The sequence below is a fragment of the Lycorma delicatula genome, chromosome 5 (genome assembly GCF_047948215.1).
Source record: "Lycorma delicatula isolate Av1 chromosome 5, ASM4794821v1, whole genome shotgun sequence".
Classification (NCBI taxonomy): Eukaryota; Metazoa; Arthropoda; class Insecta; order Hemiptera; family Fulgoridae; genus Lycorma; species Lycorma delicatula.
In genome coordinates, this window is record NC_134459.1 from 23,236,313 (window position 1) to 23,261,309 (window position 24,997).

The 24,997-nt window shown below is 31.8% G+C and overlaps 1 pseudogene; it reads right to left on the bottom strand.

Moving 5' to 3' along the window:
- Positions 1-11,330: 11,330 nt before the first annotated feature.
- The window catches only part of LOC142324807 (tripeptidyl-peptidase 2-like), a 112,381-nt pseudogene continuing 98,714 nt past the window's right edge, over positions 11,331-24,997 (bottom strand).

Here is a 24,997-nt window from a genome sequence, read left to right on the forward strand (position 1 = left end):
CAGAAAAATTTAACAGTTATTTTGCGGTGATAGCAGAGTGTTGTAAATATTATCATGAAAAACCCTGGGTTTCATGGAATATATAAGTTTACTAAGAGGAAAATATGATAAATATAAAAGGAGAGCAAAAGTATTATATTTGATTGCCTTTTGGTTAGATTCAAAATGTCATCCAGATAAACAAATCTTATTGAGACTCAAGTTATTACAGAAAACAAGAGATTAAGAATTTGCAAGGAGAACTGGTTTTTAATAAGATGAAGCTAAAATATTTAAAAAAAATTTAACTGGAAAATAATCTAGTTAGTTTTTTGTAGTTTCTAAACATGAATTCCCTACTTCATAGATTGCTAATAAACATTATGTCAAATCAGTTATTCTTGCAATGAAATATGATTGGCATAATTTTTGCACATGTATTGACATGCCAGTGACAGTATACCAAACTTTTGACATTTCCATTGGATAAGGATTTTTATTTCTGATTTTAAAATGAAATAAAGATGAATAATCATTACAAAGTAGAACAAATACCAAATCTTCAGTTACGTGAAAAATGAACATTACATTATTATTGTTTTTTTTTATTCAAAATAATACTTCATTATTGATAATTATTAGGTAATAAATAAGAAGGGCAAAGGAGACATCAATAAATGAGAACTGTTAGGAGACTGAGAACCTAGATTAGAGACATGATAGTTTTAATACACAAGTTGCAGAATTCACTTTTACTTATGAAAAAAAAACTAGGGGGATGACAATAAATTAGCAGTGGATAAAATTGAAATCATACTGACATTTTCTTCAATCAAGCAGAGATTTTCTTTGATGACTGACTGAAAGTTACAATGATTAAAGAAAATCAGATAGAATGGCCAAATTTTAAAGAAGTGAGTTGGTTAATGCTATGCAAGAATGAAAGAATTGCAAAGCTCCAGGACCTGATGAATTAAAAGTTGCGTGTTAAAATTGCTAAATGATGAAGATTTAAAAATGGAGAAAAATTTTTTAATCATATTTATACTGGGAATATTCCTCTAAAATGGTTAGAATCTATATTTATTTGATTACAAAAAAAGACTACACCTAATAATCATTGTTAAGTCCCATGCACTGAAGATTTTCTTGTACACGATTCATTGACATACATGGAAGAAAATTGATAATTCGCACAATACAGTTTGGTTTTAGAATAGCTCCAGAATGAGAGAAGCTTAGTTTTTTGAAGTTTTAGTACTGAAATTTTAGATCAACAGAAGAGTGCCTTTGAATATTATGTATATACGAGGTGTGCTACCCAAAAGTTCGGAGAATTTGAATTTCTCGCGCGAACCATTGCTGGTACGACCTGCTGCCGCTAGATGTGGCTAACAGTACTCTTTGTGAATCAGTGTTCCAACAGCTGTGACGGTGAGAGGCTGCATTGTTGACTTTCGTGCAGTTGTGTAACGTTAAGTTTTACTGCTTCGCCAAGTTCTAAGAGCAAAGAACCTGCATCAAATTTTGCTTCATGCTTACAAAAACTGGTGCAGAAACCCATCGCATGCTTGTGGAAGCATTTTGACAATGTTATGAGTAAAAGTAAAACTTTTCTGTGGTACAAACGATTCAAAGATGGACGAACGACAGTCGATGACTATGAGCGTTCAAGAAGACCATCAACAAGCGCAACACCGGAAAACATCGCGAAAGTGCGAGAGGCTATTGTTGCAGATCGTAGACAAACAATCCATGATGTTTGTGCAATCGTACAAATGTCATATGGGTCCGTGCAACGCATCTTGTCGGACAATTTGAACATGAGACGTATTGCTGCAAAATTCGTACCGAGACTGTTGAACAGGGACCAGAAACAAAATCGCGTAGCTGTCTGTAGTGAATTGAAAAATTCAGCAAGAAATGACCCTAACTTCATCTCCAACATCATAACCGGTGATAAGACATGGGTGTACGGGTATGACCCTGAAACTAAGCAGTCGCCAAGTTCACCGCGGCCAAAAAAAGCACGCCAAGTTCGCAGCAACATGAAGTCCATAATGATTGTTTTTTTCGACATCAAAGGCATTATCCATAAGGAATTTGTTCCTCTTGGTCAAACTGTCAATGGGATGTTCTATTGTGAAGATTTGAAGCGGTTACGTGAAAGGATTAGGCGCAAACGTACAGATCTGTGGGATAACAACAGCTGGGTTCTGCACCATGACAACGCGCCCGCGCACACATCGCTAACCGTTCGAAATTTCTTGGCTTCCAAAAAGACGGTAGTGATTCTCCACCCACCCTCTTCACTAGGATCATTGTATCAATGCCCGAGGGTATTACTCTGAAGGAGACAGTGGAAATTATGCTATTTTATTTTTATGGTAAAATTCCCCTAACTTTTGGGTAGCACCTCGTATACATCTTGAGAGAGCTTCTGATAATGTAGAGCATTATAAATTGTTTGAATTTTTCAAATATAACAGAGTTTATAACAAGGAATTTGAATCTTTTTATTGGAATCAGATGGTGCAATTTAGGATGGGAGAACATAGAGTATCAGGTAAGGAAGTGCATTGTCAGTTACTTTTTAACTTATATTCTGTAGCCATGTTTCAGGAGGAACTGGAAGAAATGTAGAAAGTATAAATGTTAATGGCAACCTTATTAACAACTTAAGATATGCCAATGAAACCACGCTTCTTGCGCGTAATGATATTTTCTTCTGTTGAGCAGTTAATATCACCTTACATTCTAATTGTAAATAAATTATCAAGTATGTATTACAATAAGTGCCACAACATAATGCTGGCAGAAGAGACTGGTCATGGATGAAATTTGTAGTCATTCCCTAGATTAACAAGCATTTCACATCATGTTTACTTGTATGAAGTTGTTTCTGTTGCCTTTTCCATCGAGAAAAATATACTGTTGCACATCAGTATACCAAAGTTCATGAGATTAGGCATATAAGTAGATCTTCAGTGTATTAATGCCAGGAAAAGGCTGAACAATGAATCCCAATTTTGAGCTTGTATTTCAGATTGCTTAACATGCATCATAACCAACCACAAGAAAGATTGGAAAGATAGTATGAAAGAAAGAATTTTATTAATGTACAAATCCTTTTTTTTGTTTTACTATTACGTACAGTCTTTATTTAGTAAGAAAAAATAATCCATTACTCCTTTGGTAATGTACCTGATCAACCTACTGCTGTAAATAATAGTTCCCAGTTAGGCAGTTTACAACATTCACAGTATACTTACATTTACTTATTACTCTTGTTTTTGTTTTAAAATTGTATGTAAGGCATGTTCTAACACTGATCACATTAATACTTAGTAGATGCAGAAATTAAAACTTTAAGCAGTTAAATCTTGCAGTGGTAGCAGCATCTCAGCCCTTCATCTGGTGGTCACAGGTTTGAATTGGGCATGATATTTTTCAAATGCTACAAAATTCTTACCATATCCACATCCAAGATTTAAGTGTATCATCAAGCAAAAAAAAAAGTAAAAGTAAAGGTAAAGATGGACAGATAAGACTGATCCGTTCCAAGAATTGCATTGCAAATCTTATACCTATCTTCTTTCTAAAAATTATTACTTAAATACAATTTACAATCCAAAAGCTATATTTTCAAAAAATGTGTTAGAAAGAAAAAAAAGCAGTATTTGCAAAGTAACGATTTAATCATTATTGTGGGTTATTTAATGTAATTAACAAAATTAGATTAGAATTTATTTGAAATTTAACACAGTAAAATGTTAACTCACATGACAAGAAATTATGTATTTAGATTGTGATTACATGTGCAATAAAAAAAAAAAGAGCTAATTATTTTATATTACTATCAATTGCCATTTTATTTTCCTTTAAATAACTGTAAAAGCACTTTAAGTTTATGAAATTTAAAGTATAAACAGAACACATGCATGGTGCCTACTTTTTTAATTAAAAAATAAAAAAAAATGCATACTTAATTCCAAATTTTATTTCTTCCTTGCCAATATTGCCAGAAGTGATACACAAATATATTCCCAAACATTTTGAGTTCTACAAAAAAAACAAACCGTAATTAAGTAAAATAATTTGACTTAATTAAGTCAAATTCAATAATCTGGCAGCAAACTCTTAAATTGGGAATACAGATTTTTAAAAAAATGTTTGTATAAGTGATGTATTTAAGTGATTAATTATTAGTGAGAACAAAATACTATTTTAACAATGAAGTAAGTCATGGACAATGTAGATTTATGAATTGGTTTAGAATTCTTCAGATGCCTACAATAAAAGGCATAATTGTTTCTTACGAACAAAACATCTAATGATGTGTCTTAGTTTGTGCCTTTGCTGTGAATGATTTGTATAACCAATCATTTATAACATAAATCAAATACTAATTGAACATATTCAATTACTAATACATAACTATTTATTACATTGACTTTTAAAAACCAGAGAAATGTTTTGTTATAAAAGTGTACGTACTCAGTATTCATCTACACCTTTTTTCACCATTCATAAACTTTGTAATTTATTACAGTCAAGGTTTACTAAAATCTATTACTTCCTCTTCTACGTTTTGTTATATATATATATATATATATATATATATATGTGTGTGTGTGTTTCAGCTCCCTGTTTAGTAATAAATCATCATTCTTGTCTTGAAATGCAAGGGCCATTACTTTTTTTTATGAAAAAAAGATGTTTTCATGTTTTTAATTTCTTCTTAATTCTATTAGTTACAAACTTCTATTTGTTTGGGCATATTCAGTTTTTCATATGTTGATTACCATCTGTGTAGCTCTGTATGCCAACCCAAACATGCAACTGCTTTACTCTCTCATAACTGCCCTACAATCATCTGCCATGCTACTAATATATTTATTTTATTTCAGACACCATAGTACAATTCCTACTTCACTACCTGTATCGTTCAAGAGAACAGTTTATTTTTTGTTCAATCTAGCTTTTTGACAGAATTTGGCTAATGAAAGTATTTATTTTTATTTGCATTTAATTATTCTTACCAAAGATGGCAACAAAGGCATATATCTATAAATATATATGCAATTACAAAAAAAATTAATGTCTTAATTGAGAACACAGATATTCCAATTTGACATTTCCTGATTAAAGTAAATCATAGTAAAACAATTTTATCTACATATTGATATCTAATTTTAGTTATGCCAGAGGCATGTAAGTTGTAGATATTCATGTACAATATTGTCTTTAATTACAATTGAGCTATGTATTACTTGCTATCTTTATTAACTTTCATTGTATTTTTAATACAATGAAAAATGCCATCTGGAATTACTGTCACAAAATTTTTACTATAATCATAATTTTACCAGTCATTTCTAAAGATATTCTGGGAAATTTTTTATTAACACATCCTTGGTACTAAGGTTATGGACTTGAAAGTAGAAAGCTCTCCATATCTATTTCCCTTGCAACCATCCCACAAAACTCTTTCAAACGATCCTCCTTCCCATCCACCATAACCAGTACAAACCACTGAAGTGAGGATTTATTGATATACAAGCAGATATTAATGTGATTTAATTTTAGTCAGTAAATAACCTGTTTTTTGGAACAGTAATAAATGTAAGCAATATGAACGATATGATATTTGAATCTTAGAACATGATAAATAATAAATGAAGTTTACTTGTGAAAAAATATTAGTATGCTAATATATATTTTTAATTTACTACATTAGTACAGACTTTTAGTAGTTACAATACAATCTGCATTTTGGTTCATTTGTCAATTTTTTTTACTGTGCAAAACTACCTACACAGATTCTTTTGAATACTAAATGTGCTGGGTGTAAAAAAAAAGGAATAACAGGGTCTTAATTTGTTAAAACCCATCTCTTGGATGAAGTGCACAGTGTAGATAATATTTAACAATGGCATAATCAATCTAAAATGACCAGGTGTTTATGTAAAGCAAATAATATATGACAACCAATGGTGTATCTGAGAAAATATTCAACCTGTCAGAATCTCTTGCATAGTCCTAAAAAATCTGTAAGGAAAATCATCTGTGAACAAACAATGCCTGTATGGAATGTTTCAAGGAAACATTTGCATGTTAATCTATTTACAGCTGTTACAGGCTTTGAGGCTTTGAAGCGCACTGACTACACTGTAATTGGTAACTTTGTGATTGAAATGTTTTTAGTGTGAAGATGATGTCTTTCTTTATCACACTATGTTTGGTGATAGTCACAATTTTATCTTGGTGGAAAAGATAACAAACATAATATTGATGTCGGGGTTAGAAAGTCCCCTCTTACAATGCAAAAGAGACCCCCAAAAAATTAAATGTTGTAGTGCAATATCCTGACGGCAAGTTTATGGGCCATTCTTTTTCACTGAAGCAAGTGAAAACAGGTGTTTATTTTGATATGCTGCGTACCTGGCTCTTTCCTCAACTGCAAGATCCAGAGAACTTTATTTGGCAGGAAGATGGTGCACTTCCTTACTGGTGTAACTGTATGGACCAGTTGATTGATGTTTTTTCCAACGGCATTATTGGTCAGCATGTACCCAATGACAACTTGTTTGCAGTGGATTTTAAGGTCATCCAATCTGACCCTGATGTGATTTTTCCTTTGGTGTTTTATAAAAAATCTTATGTATATGCCTCAGCTGCTACTGATCTAACTTATCTCTTGAGACAAAGAATTGAAGAAAATGGTGATTCCATTACTAAAGACTTGATGATTACAGTGTGGGAGAAACTCTCCTATTGATTGGATATGTGCATTACCTTTTGTCATGCGGCACTTGCAGCGAAAACTGGTAAGAGTTATTCTTTCATTCTATTTGTGATTCATTACTGTAAATCAAAGTTAAAAGATATTAAATGGCTTCAAAGCCCTGATATTTTTTTGTTCTTCCTTTACAAAGTAAAATGAATAATGTATAAATCTAAAAAAAATAAACAGTTATCAATGAAAAGTCTAGTAAGACTTTCCTGGATAAACATTCTTATTATTACTGTTCTCTCAATTATTAATTTATTTATCTCATGTTTTGGCAGTTTTATGGCATATATATGTTTTCAATTATTAAAAATTGAATTATTCCACCATTTTGGGGGTTTTTCACTTGACTTACAAAATTGATATTTACATATTTTAGAAACATTAGATTACTGCATTTGAACCAACTTGACAGCTTACACCATTATGTAATTATTATAAAATTTTAATTTTGGTGGCCATTTTGAGGTGACCCAACAACCGATTGTGGCCATTCACGTTTCGTTGTAATCCTCTCATGATGCTTAATCTGAAAAAATCAATATCCGAGACAAAACATGTTCATACATTTCACACATTCATACTGAATTCAATAAAAAACGGTTCATTCATTGAAAATAGTATAAATGAACGGTTTGTTGAACACAATATGGTTTTATGATCTCAGTGTATACTGTGTTTATTATATCATATTTGCTATGGATTACTGATATTTTATAGTAACATGCATAAAATGAATACACTTCACATCAAATATTTAAAATCTGCTATAAAAAGAAAAAAACAGCTAGTGCCAGGGAAGGTATATAAGAAAGGAATGGAATTGAAAGTTACACTGTAAAATCAGGCCCTGTATAAAACCAGTGAATTGGTGGTAACCACTAGCTTCTGCAATCTGGACCAGTGTGTGTATCAAACATAATAAATCTCTAATTTTTTAATGGAGCTCAGAGTGAAAGCTATTTATTATTATATTAACATAGCAAGGTAATATACACATGAATTTTATCCATTTAATGGAGTATTATTAGGACTATATAATAAATTTGTCATTTGAATCCAACAGCATTCATATTAAATGTAATTTCTTGAATAAGCTTGTAACCATTATAAATTTTGACTAAAATAGACTCATACGGCTTAATTAAGTTGGTTACTTTGCTTGTATTATATACTTTTTTATTTTATAGATTTTGTATTATGTCGACGGACGATTTAAAAATGCAAGGTTAAATGGATTTATTCAGAGAAGACTGATTGTGGATAATCGTGGCATAATTCAATTTTTATCACACATTCTTGCTAAAAATAAAATTTTATCAAAGTATGACATCATGCTCGCAATGGGAACAAACTTTTACCACAGAAAGCATTACGTTAGTGTGCATACATGCACTCACATAGACTGAGTAATTCTTAGGAATGGTGGTGGGGGTTAGACTGGGATGATCTCCCAGTCCAATTTCGACTGTGTCGAAACACACAGTTTATATTCAGATTCGTTGGTGTGAGCTTGAGTGCAGTGACTTTGTTCGGAAAACTGTTCAGGAGGTTTGCAATTTATGTTTTATTTTGGATACAGGTATGAGAAACAACTATTAAAGGCCCCTCCGCAAAAATACTCCAGTGGATCCATTACAATATTACTAGTCCGTCGACTATTTAATAAAGAACTATTAAAAATATATGATTGGCTAATTCCATATTAGTACAAGTGTTTATGCCAACGCATAAAGTTTTTTTATTCCAATGAATTCAAGGTTGTGGTCGAGTCTTGTAGTTTACAGGCTTGGTAATTTATTTCGCATTTTTTGTAAGGCTTATCATACGTATATTTTAAAATAGGTTATTTGGGTTTGTTTTCGATATCATTTCTCTCAGTCTCCAGTTTGACTTGCTGATTGCATCATCATATTGGTGTCAACGTATTTCATATCTCGCATTATTTATTGCTGTTTAGTCTTAGTGTTTTTTATTCTCAACCAATTTCAATATTGTCATAGTTCCTAGAAGTCTATTTCTCTTTGTCTGCCCTGATGTCATTCCTTCAACTTGCGTATTCAGAAATTATTTTTTATCTGTCTTACGTAATTCTTTAGTGGTCTGCTTGCTTGTAAATTATTTTTTGTTGTCTTCGTTCTTGAATTCCACACGTTTTCTCTAATCGTTCTCATACTAACAGTAAGACACTACTCTTGTTGCCAACACACACTCAGGTCTGTCTACGTGTGGTTTCCCCCTCCTTTCATTAATGCCATTTTTTCGGCAGAGTAGATCCAACATTCATCTTGTACAGTCGCCTTTGGCCATTCTCTCTCAAACTTTGTGATAATATTTTCATCGCATTCATACCCGCATAAATGTTGCGGTATTTCTCTGTCAAAATATTCTCTAGCTCTACTCGGCAGTGTCTCGTAATTTCACCGATCTCCATGTTTTGTTTTGCCTCGTTTCTTCGTTAAGTTATTCTTCAAATACTATATTACGTCTCTGTGGAAAGTGTTTCAATCACTACAAACTGCTAATTCTATCGACGCCGAATCTTCTCGAGCTGCTGATTACATTTTCATCGATGCAGAATCTCTCCAAACTCATTGCTACATTTTTGAGACGCCATGTCCTGCTCAACCTCTAAACCACGTCTCACCCCTGCAGGCTACGCCCAGGATTATTGTATGTATTCATTTACGAGTTCATCTCTTGTTAATATTTGTGTGCTACAGGCAAGTTCAATTTTCATTATTTATTACATTAAACAGTTATTTTATCATTAAAATTTGTGGAACATTAAGTTCTTCATACCTTATGCCTTTCAAGTTTCAATTTCAATTTCAAGTTTAGTTTAAAAAACCATTTACTCACTTAAGTACAGTCACGACAGGTGACTTATATAAGGTTGTGTCATTGTTCAGCTGCAACCTATTTTACGTGCTTTATTATTGCAATTTGTTGTCATGATAATTAACTCTATAATTTAATCTTGTAACTTGTTAATCGTCGAGATTAATCCTTTTCTACTCATGAACTGTATTCATAATACTTCTCGTAAATTAACCTAAAGCAAGTTACTCCTGATGTGCAGTTATGTTTTAGGACTTTGTAATTTTATATTTTCAAGAATGCTTATTTACCAAAATGAACTCTATTTATATTATTACTTACCTTAATGTGATTATTTATTTTTCTAAGTTAATGATATCTGTTCATTGCTCATTTTTCAATATTACAGCATATGTCAGTAATGTAATAGTTTTCCAGTCAGACTATGTTTATTGATGTTTTGTTTTTCTAAGTATATAGTTGAAAATAAGGTGTTTTATGTTCTCTTGTTTTCAGGCTTTGTTACATTGTGTATTTAAAAAATGTATATTCATGTATTTTTTCATTTAACATCATTGTTCATATGTTGATTCAGCTGATATTTTAAGTATCATTAAGTTATGTTAATTTCATAATTTCTTTTTATTTTTATCTATTTTATATCTTTTCACACATTCTGTACAGAATAACATGAAAGTGAAGTGACCTTTTAAATTTTTTCAGCACACTCCTTTGACAACTATAAAGAATAATTTTTCTGCAAAATACAACTGACAGTAATCCAAATCATGTTCTTATCTCAGGTTATAAGGAATCTGAGAAATGACTGAAGTTTTTTTTTTTTTTTTTTTTTTTTTTTTTTTTAGTGGTGGATGATCATTTGAAGCAAACTGCTTCTAACAAACACTATCACTCACATTATTTTCATCATCAATTTCACTATCATTAATATTATAATTTTTTTCACTATCAATATCAATTTCTTTGAAATCTAATACTTCATCTCCAAAATTATTTCCTGAATTTCTCCCGTGTAAAATATTTTCACTACTGCAATCTGAAAATATGCGAACAACATCATGCTGTGATTACAGTTGCTTTACATAATTACATCAACAAAAAATGTTGACATTTTAAATTCATTTAGTATCTAAATCGGTGGACATTAATTCACAGAGTAAAAGCTATGGAATGCAGTGCAATAAAAAGAATATAGTTATCTACTAATAACAGTTCATAACATAGTTCAAAACAACATAAAATACAACTTTCAACGGGTAGAAAATTCAACATCGGATTGTAATCATTATATTGAAATTAGAAGACAATGGATATATAGTTAGAGTAAATAGGTTTATATAATGGTAAATTGTCAAGCACAAAATTTGAATTCTCCAAACTGTTACAGCAGTTTTAGTGTGCTACTGCATATCCCAGCCTTCATAATGAAAAACATATCCATAAACTCTTTAACTCTAAATAAAGATAAAAAACAAATGTTTTTATGTAGGAGGATCACACAAAAATTAAGAATAATAAAAGTGACAAACTTATGCTATACCAAAAACTTCATTCATAGATACTGTGCACAGATTTGATGATGGGAATATGCATAGGTTGAAGAGGTATGAAGGACTTTAACATTACATATCTCTTTCCTGTATTACAATAAACACACTTGTTACTGATATTTCCATTTTTTTTTTAAATTGAAGGTTTTAAGCAAGATACAACATAATTTAAAAACAATACAATAATTCCTTTATTTACATTAAGTAGTAATTGCTACAGCGTTAGACTATGAAATGAAGAAAATTTTCTTCATGGTGTTTGTTAAGACAAAAATGAGCTGATAACTCATGTGATTTCTTTTTTATATATTTTCCTGTTAACTAAAATTTAATATTTAAAAAATTAAGATCTTTGTGAATGTAAGCCAACAGAAATCATCCTGCTTTATCATTATTTTATGACTATCTAAAGTAAGGCAATGTTTAAATAAATTCACTTCCACATTAACATTTGAAAATAACACACAGTAAAATCTTTTTTCAACACAATTAAAAATAGTAATAAAAGGTTTGTTAAAAGTAATAAAGAGTAGATATTCAAAATTTTGTATTAATATGTAATAAATTCCTTGCTCATTCACTTAATTACAAAACAAATATTACTTGCACTGTAGACTTTGCATTAGATAAAAACGGTTTATAAAAGTATTAATGAAATCCTGTTAAAAAATTTTAAATCCAGTTGGATGACGGATTGGAATGTTAGAAGAGTACAGACGTGCAGCATGATTCCAGCTAAGTTTGCCAAGAGCCCAGACAATGCACTCATCCACATCCTTACTTTGTTTTTCTTCATATAGCTTTAATGCAGTTTTCAATAATCGACCATAATGCTTATGAGCAGCAGTGTGCCACAGCCCAAAATATGAAGTAGCCTATTAACAGAAAATCATACATTTTTTTAACAATTATGGTTGTGTAGGTCTAAATGAAATCTAATAATTATATCCTTTGTAACTATATTTTTTCTCTAAAAACTAAACATTTTTGAATAATGATCATTAGGTTTTTCTTTTGTTAAAGGTAAAACTAGAAATTAATGAATCGCTGATCTTTTTTCCTTTTTATATTTAAATTTTAAATCGGTGTATAAATTTATTGATATCCTGCAATATTTTTGCTTTTTATTAAGTTTTTAATGTCTGCAATTTTCTGTCTGTAAGCCAACATCAAATTAAGCTAGAAAATATAATATAATTTCATGTAAATACAATTTCACTTAAACTATAAATTCATCTTTATTAAACATCAAGAATTATAGCTGATTCGCAATTACAGCAATGAATAATTAAGAGACAACTGCTAAAATCTTTTTATTAAAATACATGGAAATTAAGTACTTATATAAAGAACAAGTTCCTGCCTTACATTCACTTACCCTACTATTGAAATAAAACAATTTTTTTTCTTTATAACCACATTTTGTCTCTTCGGTGGTTCAATGTTAGTTAATTTGAAATTTAGTTATATTTTTTATAAACAAATAATTTAAAAAATTTAAACCTAAGTTTGCATTTTTCTAGGGGTGAGATTTTTAGCATTGAGCCAAATAGTATATGAGCAGGAAGTTCCTCTAAACTGTAATAAATCCAGCTTAATCAAGCTCTACTGCTGCCAATTATCACTGCTGCTGAAAAAGATGGGAAGGATAAGCCACGGTGGACATTGTCCGGTGTGTTCATTCATGATGGGATTACTTTAGTCATAATCAAGTGAGGAACAATCATCTATGACTATGGTCGAGTTTCAAAGTTCACTGTCAAAGAGCATTTGTTAGCCTGTGTATGAGTCCATGAACATCAACACTTTGGTAAAACATTGGAGAACATTATGAATGACTTCTTTGTGCGTTTTGGGAAATCATCACTATCATAGCAAATGTTATGTTATATGTAAGTGCAATGTTATAGGTGTGCAATGGTAAGTTTTCTTGATACGCCACACAGTGAAAGGCCGAACATTTGAGCTGAGGTAAGTGTCACTGTGGAGACATCGATTCAATGGCCATGATGAAATTAATGCGCAAAAGTTCTGCAGAATTAGACATTCCAAGATAGACAATGCGAGACCAAACGCAGAAGAACTTGAAAGTTAAATGATTTCATCCAGCCGCAGTTAATGAGTTAAGTGACAATGACCTTGATGCATGATGTGTTTATGCATGTCAGTTATTGCTTGAACGATTTCCAAGAGCAAATGATAAAAAGAATGTCATGTTCTCAAACGAGTGTGCGATTTATCAAAGCTCTCGTAACTGAATTTTTTTCTGGGCGAAAGATAATCCTCACTTTTTTTAAGAAATCGAACACAATCAGCCTTGTGTTATGATTTGGGCTGGGATGACAAATGTACATCTAGGTCCTTATTTTTTCAATGGAGAAGTTATCTAAAAATGATTGATGAGCGATTGCTTCCACAATTAATGGCAAAAGGGATTGATGAAATCATTATGGTTCAGCAAGATGGTGCTCCAGCGCATTTTTCTTTGAATGTCCACAGACGCCTCAATGAAGTTTTTTCAAATCACTGGATCAGATGTAAGTCAGAAGAATTACCGGTTCCATTGTCTTGGCCAGCAAGAAACCCTGACCTCATCGCACCTGGCAATCCACTTTGGGATTTTGTGAAAGAAAAGATCTGAAAATGCAGATACATTAACAAGAGGCTCCAAGATGCTGTTTGGTCAGCAATTGAAATGATCACCTCTGATATGCTGTTTCAGATGAACAACTGGCCGTGGAAGCATATACAGCTGGGCTTTGAAGAAGAGGGAACCCAAACAGGCAGTTTAGATCCATAGAAGATAAACTGCACCTATTCTAATAATTTCATAATAGCGTAAAGGGACTTTCCGTCGCCCACCCCATACCGTAGGTTATATAGCGTAAGCAAATGAGATCAAAGAAAAATCCACATATTATTTGGTAATTGTGTCATTACAATCGGACAATTTAATCAGAAGATAATATGGATTGAAACTGTCCAGTGACATTTACTTCCAATCCCCTTTTTTTAAAAACAAACCCTATGAAAAGGGAAATTAACAAAATTGAGAATTTTTTAACTCTCTAGGGTTTTTAAAGCAATGAATTTTTTCCACCGGATAGTAAGTTTGAAATTACTAGAAAGACTAGAAGTCCTGTTAGAATTTTTGAAAAGCTGTATGCAGCTTTTTAATAATTCTTTTTTATTAGAATATCCTCGGCAATAATTATATGTTAAAAATGAATTTTCATGAAATAAAGGAGATTAATAGCAAGAAAAACAAATCTATGGAATCTACAAAGGTCATCCAAAGGATAAAAAAATCTGGATATAATAAAATTAATATTTCAAAAAGTTAAAATATTTTATTTGGTATTGAAATTTACTTCAGTTTTTTTTTAAATTTACAACCTCATACGGATATACTAATTTTTCTATATAAATTTTATTCAAGAAGTCTTCTGTTGGTTCTGTGAGCTATGCAATAACAGCTTTTATAGCTACCACGTTTAAAATAACTGTCATCTATTAGTTATTTCACCTGTTTTATTAGAAAGCTTTCCCAGCCAAATTTATGAAGCTGAGCTTGAACTATTTTGAAGCTTATTGCAGCAAACATAATGAACAAAAACTGCTGCTGATCAATAGCGTGCACTGTCTGTTTTGCATAATGGAATGGAACCAGTTAAACATTTCACAATATACCTGAAAATTTATTTTTTTCCACTAAGTTTGAAATAACCAGTAATAGAAAACACTTACCACTACTTTCCAAGTGCTCAAAAGTTTCTGGAATTTCATCAATTTGCTTGACAGATTTCCTCCTGAACAATGCTACTTCACTGATTACAATTTTTTTACTTTTAGTAGTTTTATAAAAGAACCAATAAGTATAATTTATAAATTTAAAACTGACTAGTAAATGTTAAAGTCACAAGCATTTGCTTTTCCTTATTTTTTGGATGATCCAGAAACCCTCTGAAAGAAGTTTTCTACATCCAAGTTGTTCACTGATAATTTTGTATCCTTGAATCTCAAGAAATTAATTACCAATAATGAATTGTCGTCAATTAATTAAAATTTCAATGTCAACTTTTCACTTCAGTTCTTATGTCACAAGAGGTGATGTCATCAAGAATGATCTATTCATCAACACCTGGTTCTTCCTCCAGCAAACATGATGCACTAACTTTCAAAGAATTCTATTTAATAAGTATCTCCCCTTCATTTTCTTTCATAGTTTTCCCAATATTTTCTCATACTTTTTAACCATACCTCATCACTACATTCTTGCCTTATCTATTTACTTTAAGTGACATATTTAGGGATTTTCTCACCCATTTTAAAAGCTTAGAAAACAGTGAAAAACTTGTCTTAAACTGAGCTTATGCAATAGGGAAATAATACACAGTTGGTGGGGGGTAACTTACACACCAATGTTCTTTATTTTCTGGATAACCTGTGGATTAATTCATAATAAAATATTACAATCAAATCTTAAAATGCCACACCTTCTGATAGCTTTTAAAAGCAATCTTATCACAGTAAATCCGATTGGGAATGAACTAAAAAAAATAAACAATTATTTCATCTGATGTAATTAATGTAAATAGTAAATATTAAGGAAATTTTGTAAGAAATTTACTAATAAGGTAATAATTTATTTATAAGTATACTTATTTAACACAAAGAACAAAAAAAAGTATACCTCATATTTACCTGTAAAAGGCCACGACCTTGAGCAAAAACATCTAATGTGTCAAAAAACTGAGCTGTGTTTTCTAATGCACATTTAATAGAATATGGTGAATAAGGCAGTTTACGAGCTAACATCCCTGAGATAAGTAATGCTACAACAAAAAATAAATTTAAAAACTTTTAATTTTTCACTAAAATCAAACAACTAAGAAAAAAATGATAAAATCCTATTAACAGTAATTAAGACTAACATTATACAACTGTATTGTAAATAATATTAAAGATGAGCATGTTATATCAAAACCACTACATACATTTAAAAATAAAAGAGCCTAGATTTTTGGAGCTTAATAATGTGTTGAACTAACAAAATATGAGTCCAACATGAAGGTCTGAAAGAAATATCCTTATATCTTTTAATCTTCTTTAATCATATTTTTAGTAAGAACTTACTAAATTGTTAATATAATGTAGTAATAATAACATTTGGTGTGTGTGTGTGTGTGTGTGTGTGTGTGCACATATATATATGTGTGTGTATGTGTGTGTGTGTGTGTTTATTTTACTAAAAAGATTCATATTATCTTTCTGCACTGTTAAATTACATTTAAATTCTATTAAATAAACCACCTAGCAGAGAATATTGAGGAAACATATCTTACCTTGATTTTTCATTGAAGTACTTTCACATTACAGTAGTTATGATTGAAATAACTACTATCGCATCCTCACTCATGAATGAAATAATTCTGTTATTACACAATAATCTAAAATACTTAAAATAATGAAAAATGTCTATTATTTTAAATGAGTGCTGCTATTTGTTGCAGATGAGAATGTAATTTGTTTTTATAAGAACATATCACTCAAACAGTCTGATGGTTTACCAAATTGAAATTTTGTTTGTATTTCTATATGTAATATTTTTCTAATATATTTTAAATTCATGTAATTTTTATTGAACTCTAATATTTATAAATTTGTGTTAATATCCGAAATAGAATTTATTGTTTATTAGATGGTCTGTCATATTAGATAAACCTACTTTATTATTTTTGTAATTTCTATAATGTTCAAAGTAATATAGTTTTAAATGATCTATTTGTTTTTCTTATATAAATACAATCAAAATCATTACATTTAAATTATTAAATTTCACACAAATTGTTTATTTTATTCTGAGGCTCAGTAGATAAATTGTGCACATTAGCATGCTGCACAGAAACAAAGCGTACTATCAAGTTGGGCGTGGTAGCACATGATAGCTAAAATCCCGCTCTACAAACCTGCAATAATGCATTGAAATCAATTTACCAGTTTGTTTTCAGTAGCAGTTAAAATGGAGTCGAGTAAGGTCACTATGTCAACACAGTTAAAAACAGGGCACAGTGATAAAATTTTTAACAGCAGAAAATGTGAATCCTATGAATATTTTTCATTGTTTAAAAGCGGTTTACAATAGTGAAACTGTTAAAAGGAATACTGTGAATAGGTGGGCATTGAAATTTCAAGAATGTGAAGCTGGTAAAGTGACAACTGAGGATACACCTTGCAGTGGACAACCCGTTTCTGTGACTGATCAGAAACATTGAAAGAAGGTGGTCGTCGATTTGCTTCAAAATAACCTATGAATCACCCAGCAATGCATTGCTATACAGTTAGGCATATCTAAAGAACAAGCAGGCCATATTATCGAGCAATTGGATTACTGTAAAATCTGTGCACGATGGGTACCACACAAACTGACGGACGAACACAAGCAGCATCATGTCAAATGTTGCCAAGAACTTTTACAGTACTATCGTGCCAAAGGAAATGACTTCCTTTTCAATATTGTGACCAAGGATGAGAGTTGGGTACATCATTATGACCCAGAATAAAAAAGGCAAAGCATGGAGTACAGACATTATGAATCCCCAAAACCCAAAAAATTCAATACTCAAGCCTGGGCAAAAGAACTCCTTTTGATGGTGTTTTGAGACATCAAACACGTTTATGTGACTGAGTATCTGGAACATGGGAAGACTGTGAACTCCAAACGGTACATAGACACACTAAGACACCTCAGACGACAAGTATGTTGTGTTCTAAAGACCACCATGCCAATAATCTTGCCATTTCGTAATTCCATCCTTTCCGATGTACTGCAGTCCAGATTACAATGGTCTTTTTATATGAACAGCGGACCCTATTGGTGAAGTAAAACGAATAACTACTGTGTCATTATTTTCTTATTCATTTCTCACTGTTTGATTGTTCTGTATTCGAGTTATGACTGAATGTTCAGATAAAGAACTACCTTTCACTATCAGTTTCATTTTCAAACAGTGCAGCATTTTCTGATTGCATAATCCAACACAAAATCTCTTCTTCATCAGGATTTCTTGCCATAATAAATTTTATTCACTTCACTGATACAAGCAGTTATACAAACAAAACACAAATAACAAGTCAACACTAAACAAATTACAAAAAATAAATAATTGAAAAAAAATCTCAAAAAATATGAAAACAATCAGTCAACCCTGTAGAACAACTCTAACAATAGAAGCAACAACGTGATTGGTCAACTATGTAGATTGCTACTACCTACACTGAGATGATGCGCCTCCATGTTGCCTAACACTGACACCCACCGATGAATCATCATGCAAATATGAAGTCAATGTCAAAAATAGTAATTTAGTCACAGCTGGGGTTTGAGGCTTGTCAGATACGAAATAAAAAAGGTTTCCATCAAAGAAGCATATTTTGTTAGCTAAATCTAACAAGTTGACTGATCGCAGGTTAAATATTTCTTTATTGTAAATTTTAGTAATGCTTTCATATTAGGAATACCTTTCATCCAGGAGTAGAAGAAACCCACAATATTATTAATAAATAACAACAAAATAAACAGAAGTGAATCATATCACCAGAGATTGCATTTAATATCTACCTAATACAATATTTTTTTAAATTATTATGATGTAACCATCAACAAAATGAAAACAAAAATGAAACAAGTTACTAAATTTTATAGTGATATTTATTATCAAAAAGACTGAAACAAATGCATAAATAAAATAACTTATGTATTAAGGGAGGTGCACAACTAGAAGTTACAACAGTAATAAATTCAAAATTTCAATATTCTATGGTTGATCGTTTTTGAGAATGTGTAAAAGGTAAAACAAGATAAACTTTGGAAATAAAATTATACTAATATACTATGATCATACATAATATTTTTAAAAAATAATGTTTTTCATAAGCAAATTATTTCTAAATTCAATATTCTTTCCGAAAGAAAATAACTATTGTAACCTTTTTCAATAAAACATTAAATCAATATAAGGCACCTAAGATCCATATTACTGCAGCTAACAAGGGGAAGGCATGGGCTTCAGGACACCAATTTGAACCGTATTGCACATGCGAGTAGTACACTGTTTACATGTCTTCATCACAAAATACTAACACAGAATATTCAATTATACTTCAGAAAAATGACCTTAAAAATTTCGTAACATTTTATATCGGTTTATATATTAATATAGTTTCACATTGCTCAAATAAATGTGTTTATAAGTGAGAACATGTTGGATCCGTAACCATCACAAATAGGTTCAAATCTGATTTCACATACATATATATATATTTTTAACTGTTTTTTTAAATTTAAATATATTGATTTATTAATAATTATTACCTCTGATTGTAAACATTTCTGGATTAAAATTAAAAGTACATAAAATTTTATTTTAATAATAACGTATGATTTTTTTTTACTATTTTTTTTTTGTATTGTTATTATTGAATTATTATTTATTGTTAATTTTTTTTTTACAATCAGAGGTTAATAATTATTAATAAATTAATATATTTAAATTAAAAAAAAGTTAAAAAAATATAAGTATATGAAGTTATGAAGTTAGAATCGAACTGATGTATCCAAATATTTCATTAATTAAAACTTGATTTGGCTATCTCTGGAACCAATGAAAATAAGTACCCCTTATTTACTTTTGAAAAGCTATCAACAAGGACTTATTACTGCAGTAAAGAAAAAGTCCAAAATCCAATGTTTCAAAATTGAAACCCCGCTTTATTCAGATGTCTGACTGTAAACACAATTTTGGCCCAGTCAACTGCAATCAAAACAAGAGGTGCACAGCTATATGTTACAACAGTCCTAAATACAAAATTTCAACGTTCTACGGCTAACTGTTTTTGAGTTGTGCAAGATACATACGTAAGGCATCACGTTGAAACTAGTCAAAATAAATTCAGGGATGGTCGAAATGGATATTTCCATTGAAATCTGAAAACCTAAACTTTTCGCAATTACAATACTTCCTTTATTTTGTAAATGTTAGTAAAAGTAAAAATGATTAAAAACTACTTACAAAAAAAATTATTTTTTTATATGTTCAAACCACTGATACTGAATATAATTAAATACGAAAATATTACCAATAGCTCCAGTAACATGGGGTGCAGACATGCTGGTCCCATTCAATAGTTGGCAACCCCGCAATGTGAAATTTGGCACAGAAGTTATGGCACCTCCAGGTGCACATATCGAAACACCTCTATCACCATCCATAGTCGGACCCCTTGAAGTCCATGTGTAGGGCATACCAGATAATTTCTGTCGTAAAGAATACTCAGCAGCCATCATATCAGGTGATACATAAGCACCTACACCAGTAAATATTAAAAATATAATATGTAATCAAAAGTCGCTGAAGAGATTAAACTGATTAGTAGATCGGTTTTTCAAATCGACTTATTAGGTATTATTAATCTACCCAAGATCAACTGATGATAAATCTGCAGCTCACAATCATTATTTTGGAAGTAAATAATTGTCTAATTGTCACATATCTCATGCAGCCTTAGAGTAACCTGATTAAAATATTATCTATGTCAAATTAGGCAGTCCACTTAAAGGGGTTACTGGCCTCCAATCTTTTTCAATTTAACATTCGTTAATATGGAACTTTAAACATAAAAATAAAATTTTTTAAACAAAGAAAATGAATTAATAACGCAACTTAAATTACATTTTTTCTTTTTTTCATTGGAGGTGAAATCTTTTATAAGCACCTTATGGTCTCCAACATTCAGATTGCCCAGGGGCATAAGCAGGGTTGCTATACATTCCTCCTTTTTATATTTATCCTCCTACCTACTTTTAGTTAAATCTTTCTTTCCACCTTACTTTCTCAGTTCTCTCTCTCTTCACCAAATTTTTCAATTCTAGCACCCACAAATCTAACTTTTTCATACTAAGTATGAGATTTTTCAAGATCCAAACATACCTAAACATTTCATAATTTGTTCTGTAAACATTAAAAGTGCAGACAGCTTCAAAAACTACAAATTTAAAAATTTTGAGAGGAAAAAAAGTTTTGCTATAACAGAAAGTACTATTCAGGCTCTCATTAAGGTTTTGGATTTTGCAAGCAATGCAGATCTCTGACAGCCTATGTCAGTGAAATCTACATACGCCTTCATTACAAAAGCCAGGTGAAAAAAGTGCTCTGCACATTTGTAGACTTGTTTTCAGACTTTTGACTGACATTCTTGCACCACATAGTTGCCAGATTTTGCGAGCATAAACATATGAGGGTAAATCAAATATAAATGAGATTTTTATTCCTGAGAGTCTACAGTTGTAGGACTGGGCCTGCACTTCTAATATGCTTGGGTGGAGTCATTAGGAGTGGGGAGAGCCGACCATTCCACACTTCCAACCAATCCACCAGTAACGCTCATGATGTTGGAGCAACAGGTGCACCCCTCTACTGCACAATGCAAAATTATAAAATTTCTTGTTCGTAAAGGAGTTTCAAGTTTCTGGAGGAGAAATTTTCTGGAGATTGACTGCACAGTTTCGGGACCAAACACTGTCAAGGACTCGGTTTGTTTGCCTGGCATAGAGTTCAAGGAAGGACAAGAATGAGTGGAAAATCACGAAAATGATTGCCATTCTCAATCCAGCATTACAGACGAAAACATTCACGCGGTTCAAAACATTCTTGAAGATGATTGATGGGTGAGGGTATCCAAAATTTCAGAACAGGTCGGAATAGGTTATGGGAGCTGTCAAGCAATCACCAAAAATGACCTACAGTTCCGTAGTTTTTTTTTGGAGGGGGGCAAAAAACGCCTGTGTGTTAAGAAATCGCCCGGAATTTTCTTTAATAAAACGGTAAAATAATTCTAAAATAATAAAACTTCCATAAAGTGTGTATCAAACAGGCCCCCTCGCCTTTTGACCACAGATCAGAAGTTGAGACATCTGGAGGTCTATCCGAAGCTTACAGCAAGGTTGCGATCAAAGGTGATGCATTGTTGAGTCAAATCATCACCTGCAATGAAACGTGGGTCCACCACTACACTCCCCAGTCAAAACAAGCCAGTAAGGAGTGGCAGAGGAAAGGGGAGGCAGCCCCAGTGAAAGCCAAGACTTGACTGTCAGCTGGCAAGGTTCTTTTAACCATTTTTTTCGACTTGCGAGGCATTTTGCTCATAGATTTTATGCATGAGCGACGCACAATCAAGACTACTTACTACTGCGAGCTGTTGAATGAGGTGAGACTGCATATCACTGTAACAGATGAAACCAATTGATTCGAGAGGCCATCCTCCTCCATGACAATGCCAGGCCCCATACTGCAGCTCTAACAGTCTCAAAACTAAAAGAAGTGCACTGGACTCTCAACTTGATCATCCTTCCTACAGCCCAGACCTACCGCCCTGCGATTTTCATTTGTTTGGGCCGCTTAAAGAAGCTCTAGGAGGGCAATGATTTGAAGATGATGAGGGCTTGGAGGGATTCGTGTGCAATTGGCTCCTGATGCAACCAGCTTCATTTTACGATGCTATGATAAAAAACCTTCCTTCTTGCTGGGAAAAATGTATTTCTAAAGCAGGAATCTAGTAGAAAAATAAATTATATTAGCCTTTTATTTTTCAATAATTTTTTTTTTTTTTTTTTAAAAATCCTGTTTACATTTTATTTTCCCTTGTATTTTACCACAAATTCAACCAATGCAACATGGAAATAAGCAGACAAAATGGCTCTATCATATCTAAAATACTGTAATAGTTTTGAAAAAGCTAAACAGTAGAGCTTATGATTTCCTACTGCTTCTAGTGTATATGTTTTTACCAATTTTTATCTTTAAAAATAAAGACAAGAATATAGTTTAGATAAATAAACCATAAATAATATGAATAACCTACACAAACTAAGAAAAATTTGGGTAGAAGAATAGAAGGTCAACCAAAATTTGGAAAAGCTCAACAATTTCTATTTTCTTTTTTATAAAGAACTTCAACAAAGTTTCAAGTAGGGGGACTGAAATATACGGCATATCCATAAAGTAAGGGCCATCGGCTTATATTTAAATATTAGTGGGTCTGAAAATGGTTTCATGGATACAGGCTCATCTATCGGCTATTTACGAAGCCACTGCAGTTGTTTTGATTCAGTAGTCATTTGCCTGTCAGTGAGTGCAGATCACAATGTCCATGACAATTGTTTCTCCCACCAGTTGTGAAGTACACACTTGATTCAATTTTTGTGTGCAAAATGATCTTCAGCTACTGAAATTCATCGGGAGTTGTGCCTAGTGTATTGGACCTGCAGTAATGTGAAGGAAAGGTTAGACAATGGTGTCGAGACTTTAAAAATGGCCGCACAAATGTGTATGACGAAGAACGGAGTGACAAGCCCAATATTCAGACTGATGAAATCGTTGAACAAGTGAACTGAAAACTATGATGTGATCGGCAATTGATGATTAGTACTCTGGCTGATGAATTTCTGCATGTTGGACACACCTCTATCTACACAACTGTCACAGAATAGCTTGGATATCAAAACTTGTGTGCAAGGTACGTACCAAAAATGCTCATCGACCAACACAGAGCAAAAGAATGTGCAGTGGACGAACATTTTTGGACTGCTACCAACAAGATGGAGATAATTTGTTTTCCCACATTGTTACGGGTGAAGAGACGTGGATATCCTACACCAATGCAAAATCAAAAGTCAATGCACTGGCGCCATTCAAGTTCCCCAAAACCAAAAACATTTAAGTAATCTCCGTACTCAAGTTCAAAAATGTTGGCTACTGTTTTTTTGGGACAAAAAGGGCATCATATTGGTTGATTTCATAGAATGTGGATCAACAATTACAGCTGATGTGTACTGTGAATCGCTCTCCAAACTGAGATGTGTGATCCAAAATCAACGATGCGGGAAATTATTGTCCGGCATAATCCTCCACGACAATGCGCGTCCTCAAACCAGTGCCTTAAAGAAGAGTCAAGATTTTAGTTGGGAACTTTTTGACCACTCTCAATATAGTCCCAACCTTGCACCTAGCGACTGCTTCCTCTTCTTGCATTTGAAAAATGCATTTGGAGGACAACGGTTTGAAAATGACAAGGAGCTCAATGTCATTGTCAACTGGTTCAATTCCCAAGCAGCGAAATTCTATGCAGAGGGGTTAAAGAAACTGGTGCAACGTTAAGAAAAATGCTTAGAACTGAATGGCAATTACGTGAAAAAGTGAAGTAGATATGTAGTAAACTAAAGCTGTTAACTAAAGTCCTTTCCTCACAAGTTAATTTTTCTTAATGACTAAATGGCTCTTACTTTATGAATATGCTTTGTACTTACCAATTCAAAACAAAAAAGGTAAAGATGTGTACTAAACCCTATGAAATGTAATTTGAATATTAACACTGTACTCTGTAGTTTCAAACATATATCTTACAGACTTCAAAGATTAATTTAAGGGCTTTCCAAACATTTTTTTCAGATTATTACATGAATGTACGGATTATCATAAAAGTAACTAACTGTATTAAAAGAAATATTTTATTAGGCTTTTCTTACAATTAACTGAAAATAAATAAAATTAAAGAGATAAAATATGAAAGTTATGTAATAAACAAACACCACTCATACAGTATACAAACACCATTATTCATGTATAAAATAAATTGCACCGATAGCATTTGACAAAATTAATTCTATTGCAACAGATGTGAAATACAGGGTCATTGAAAAAGGTTGCTGCAATAAATTAGAAAAAATCATATCTCCCTGTGTAATTGAGAAAAATATCAGGATATCAAGTTTTTTTAA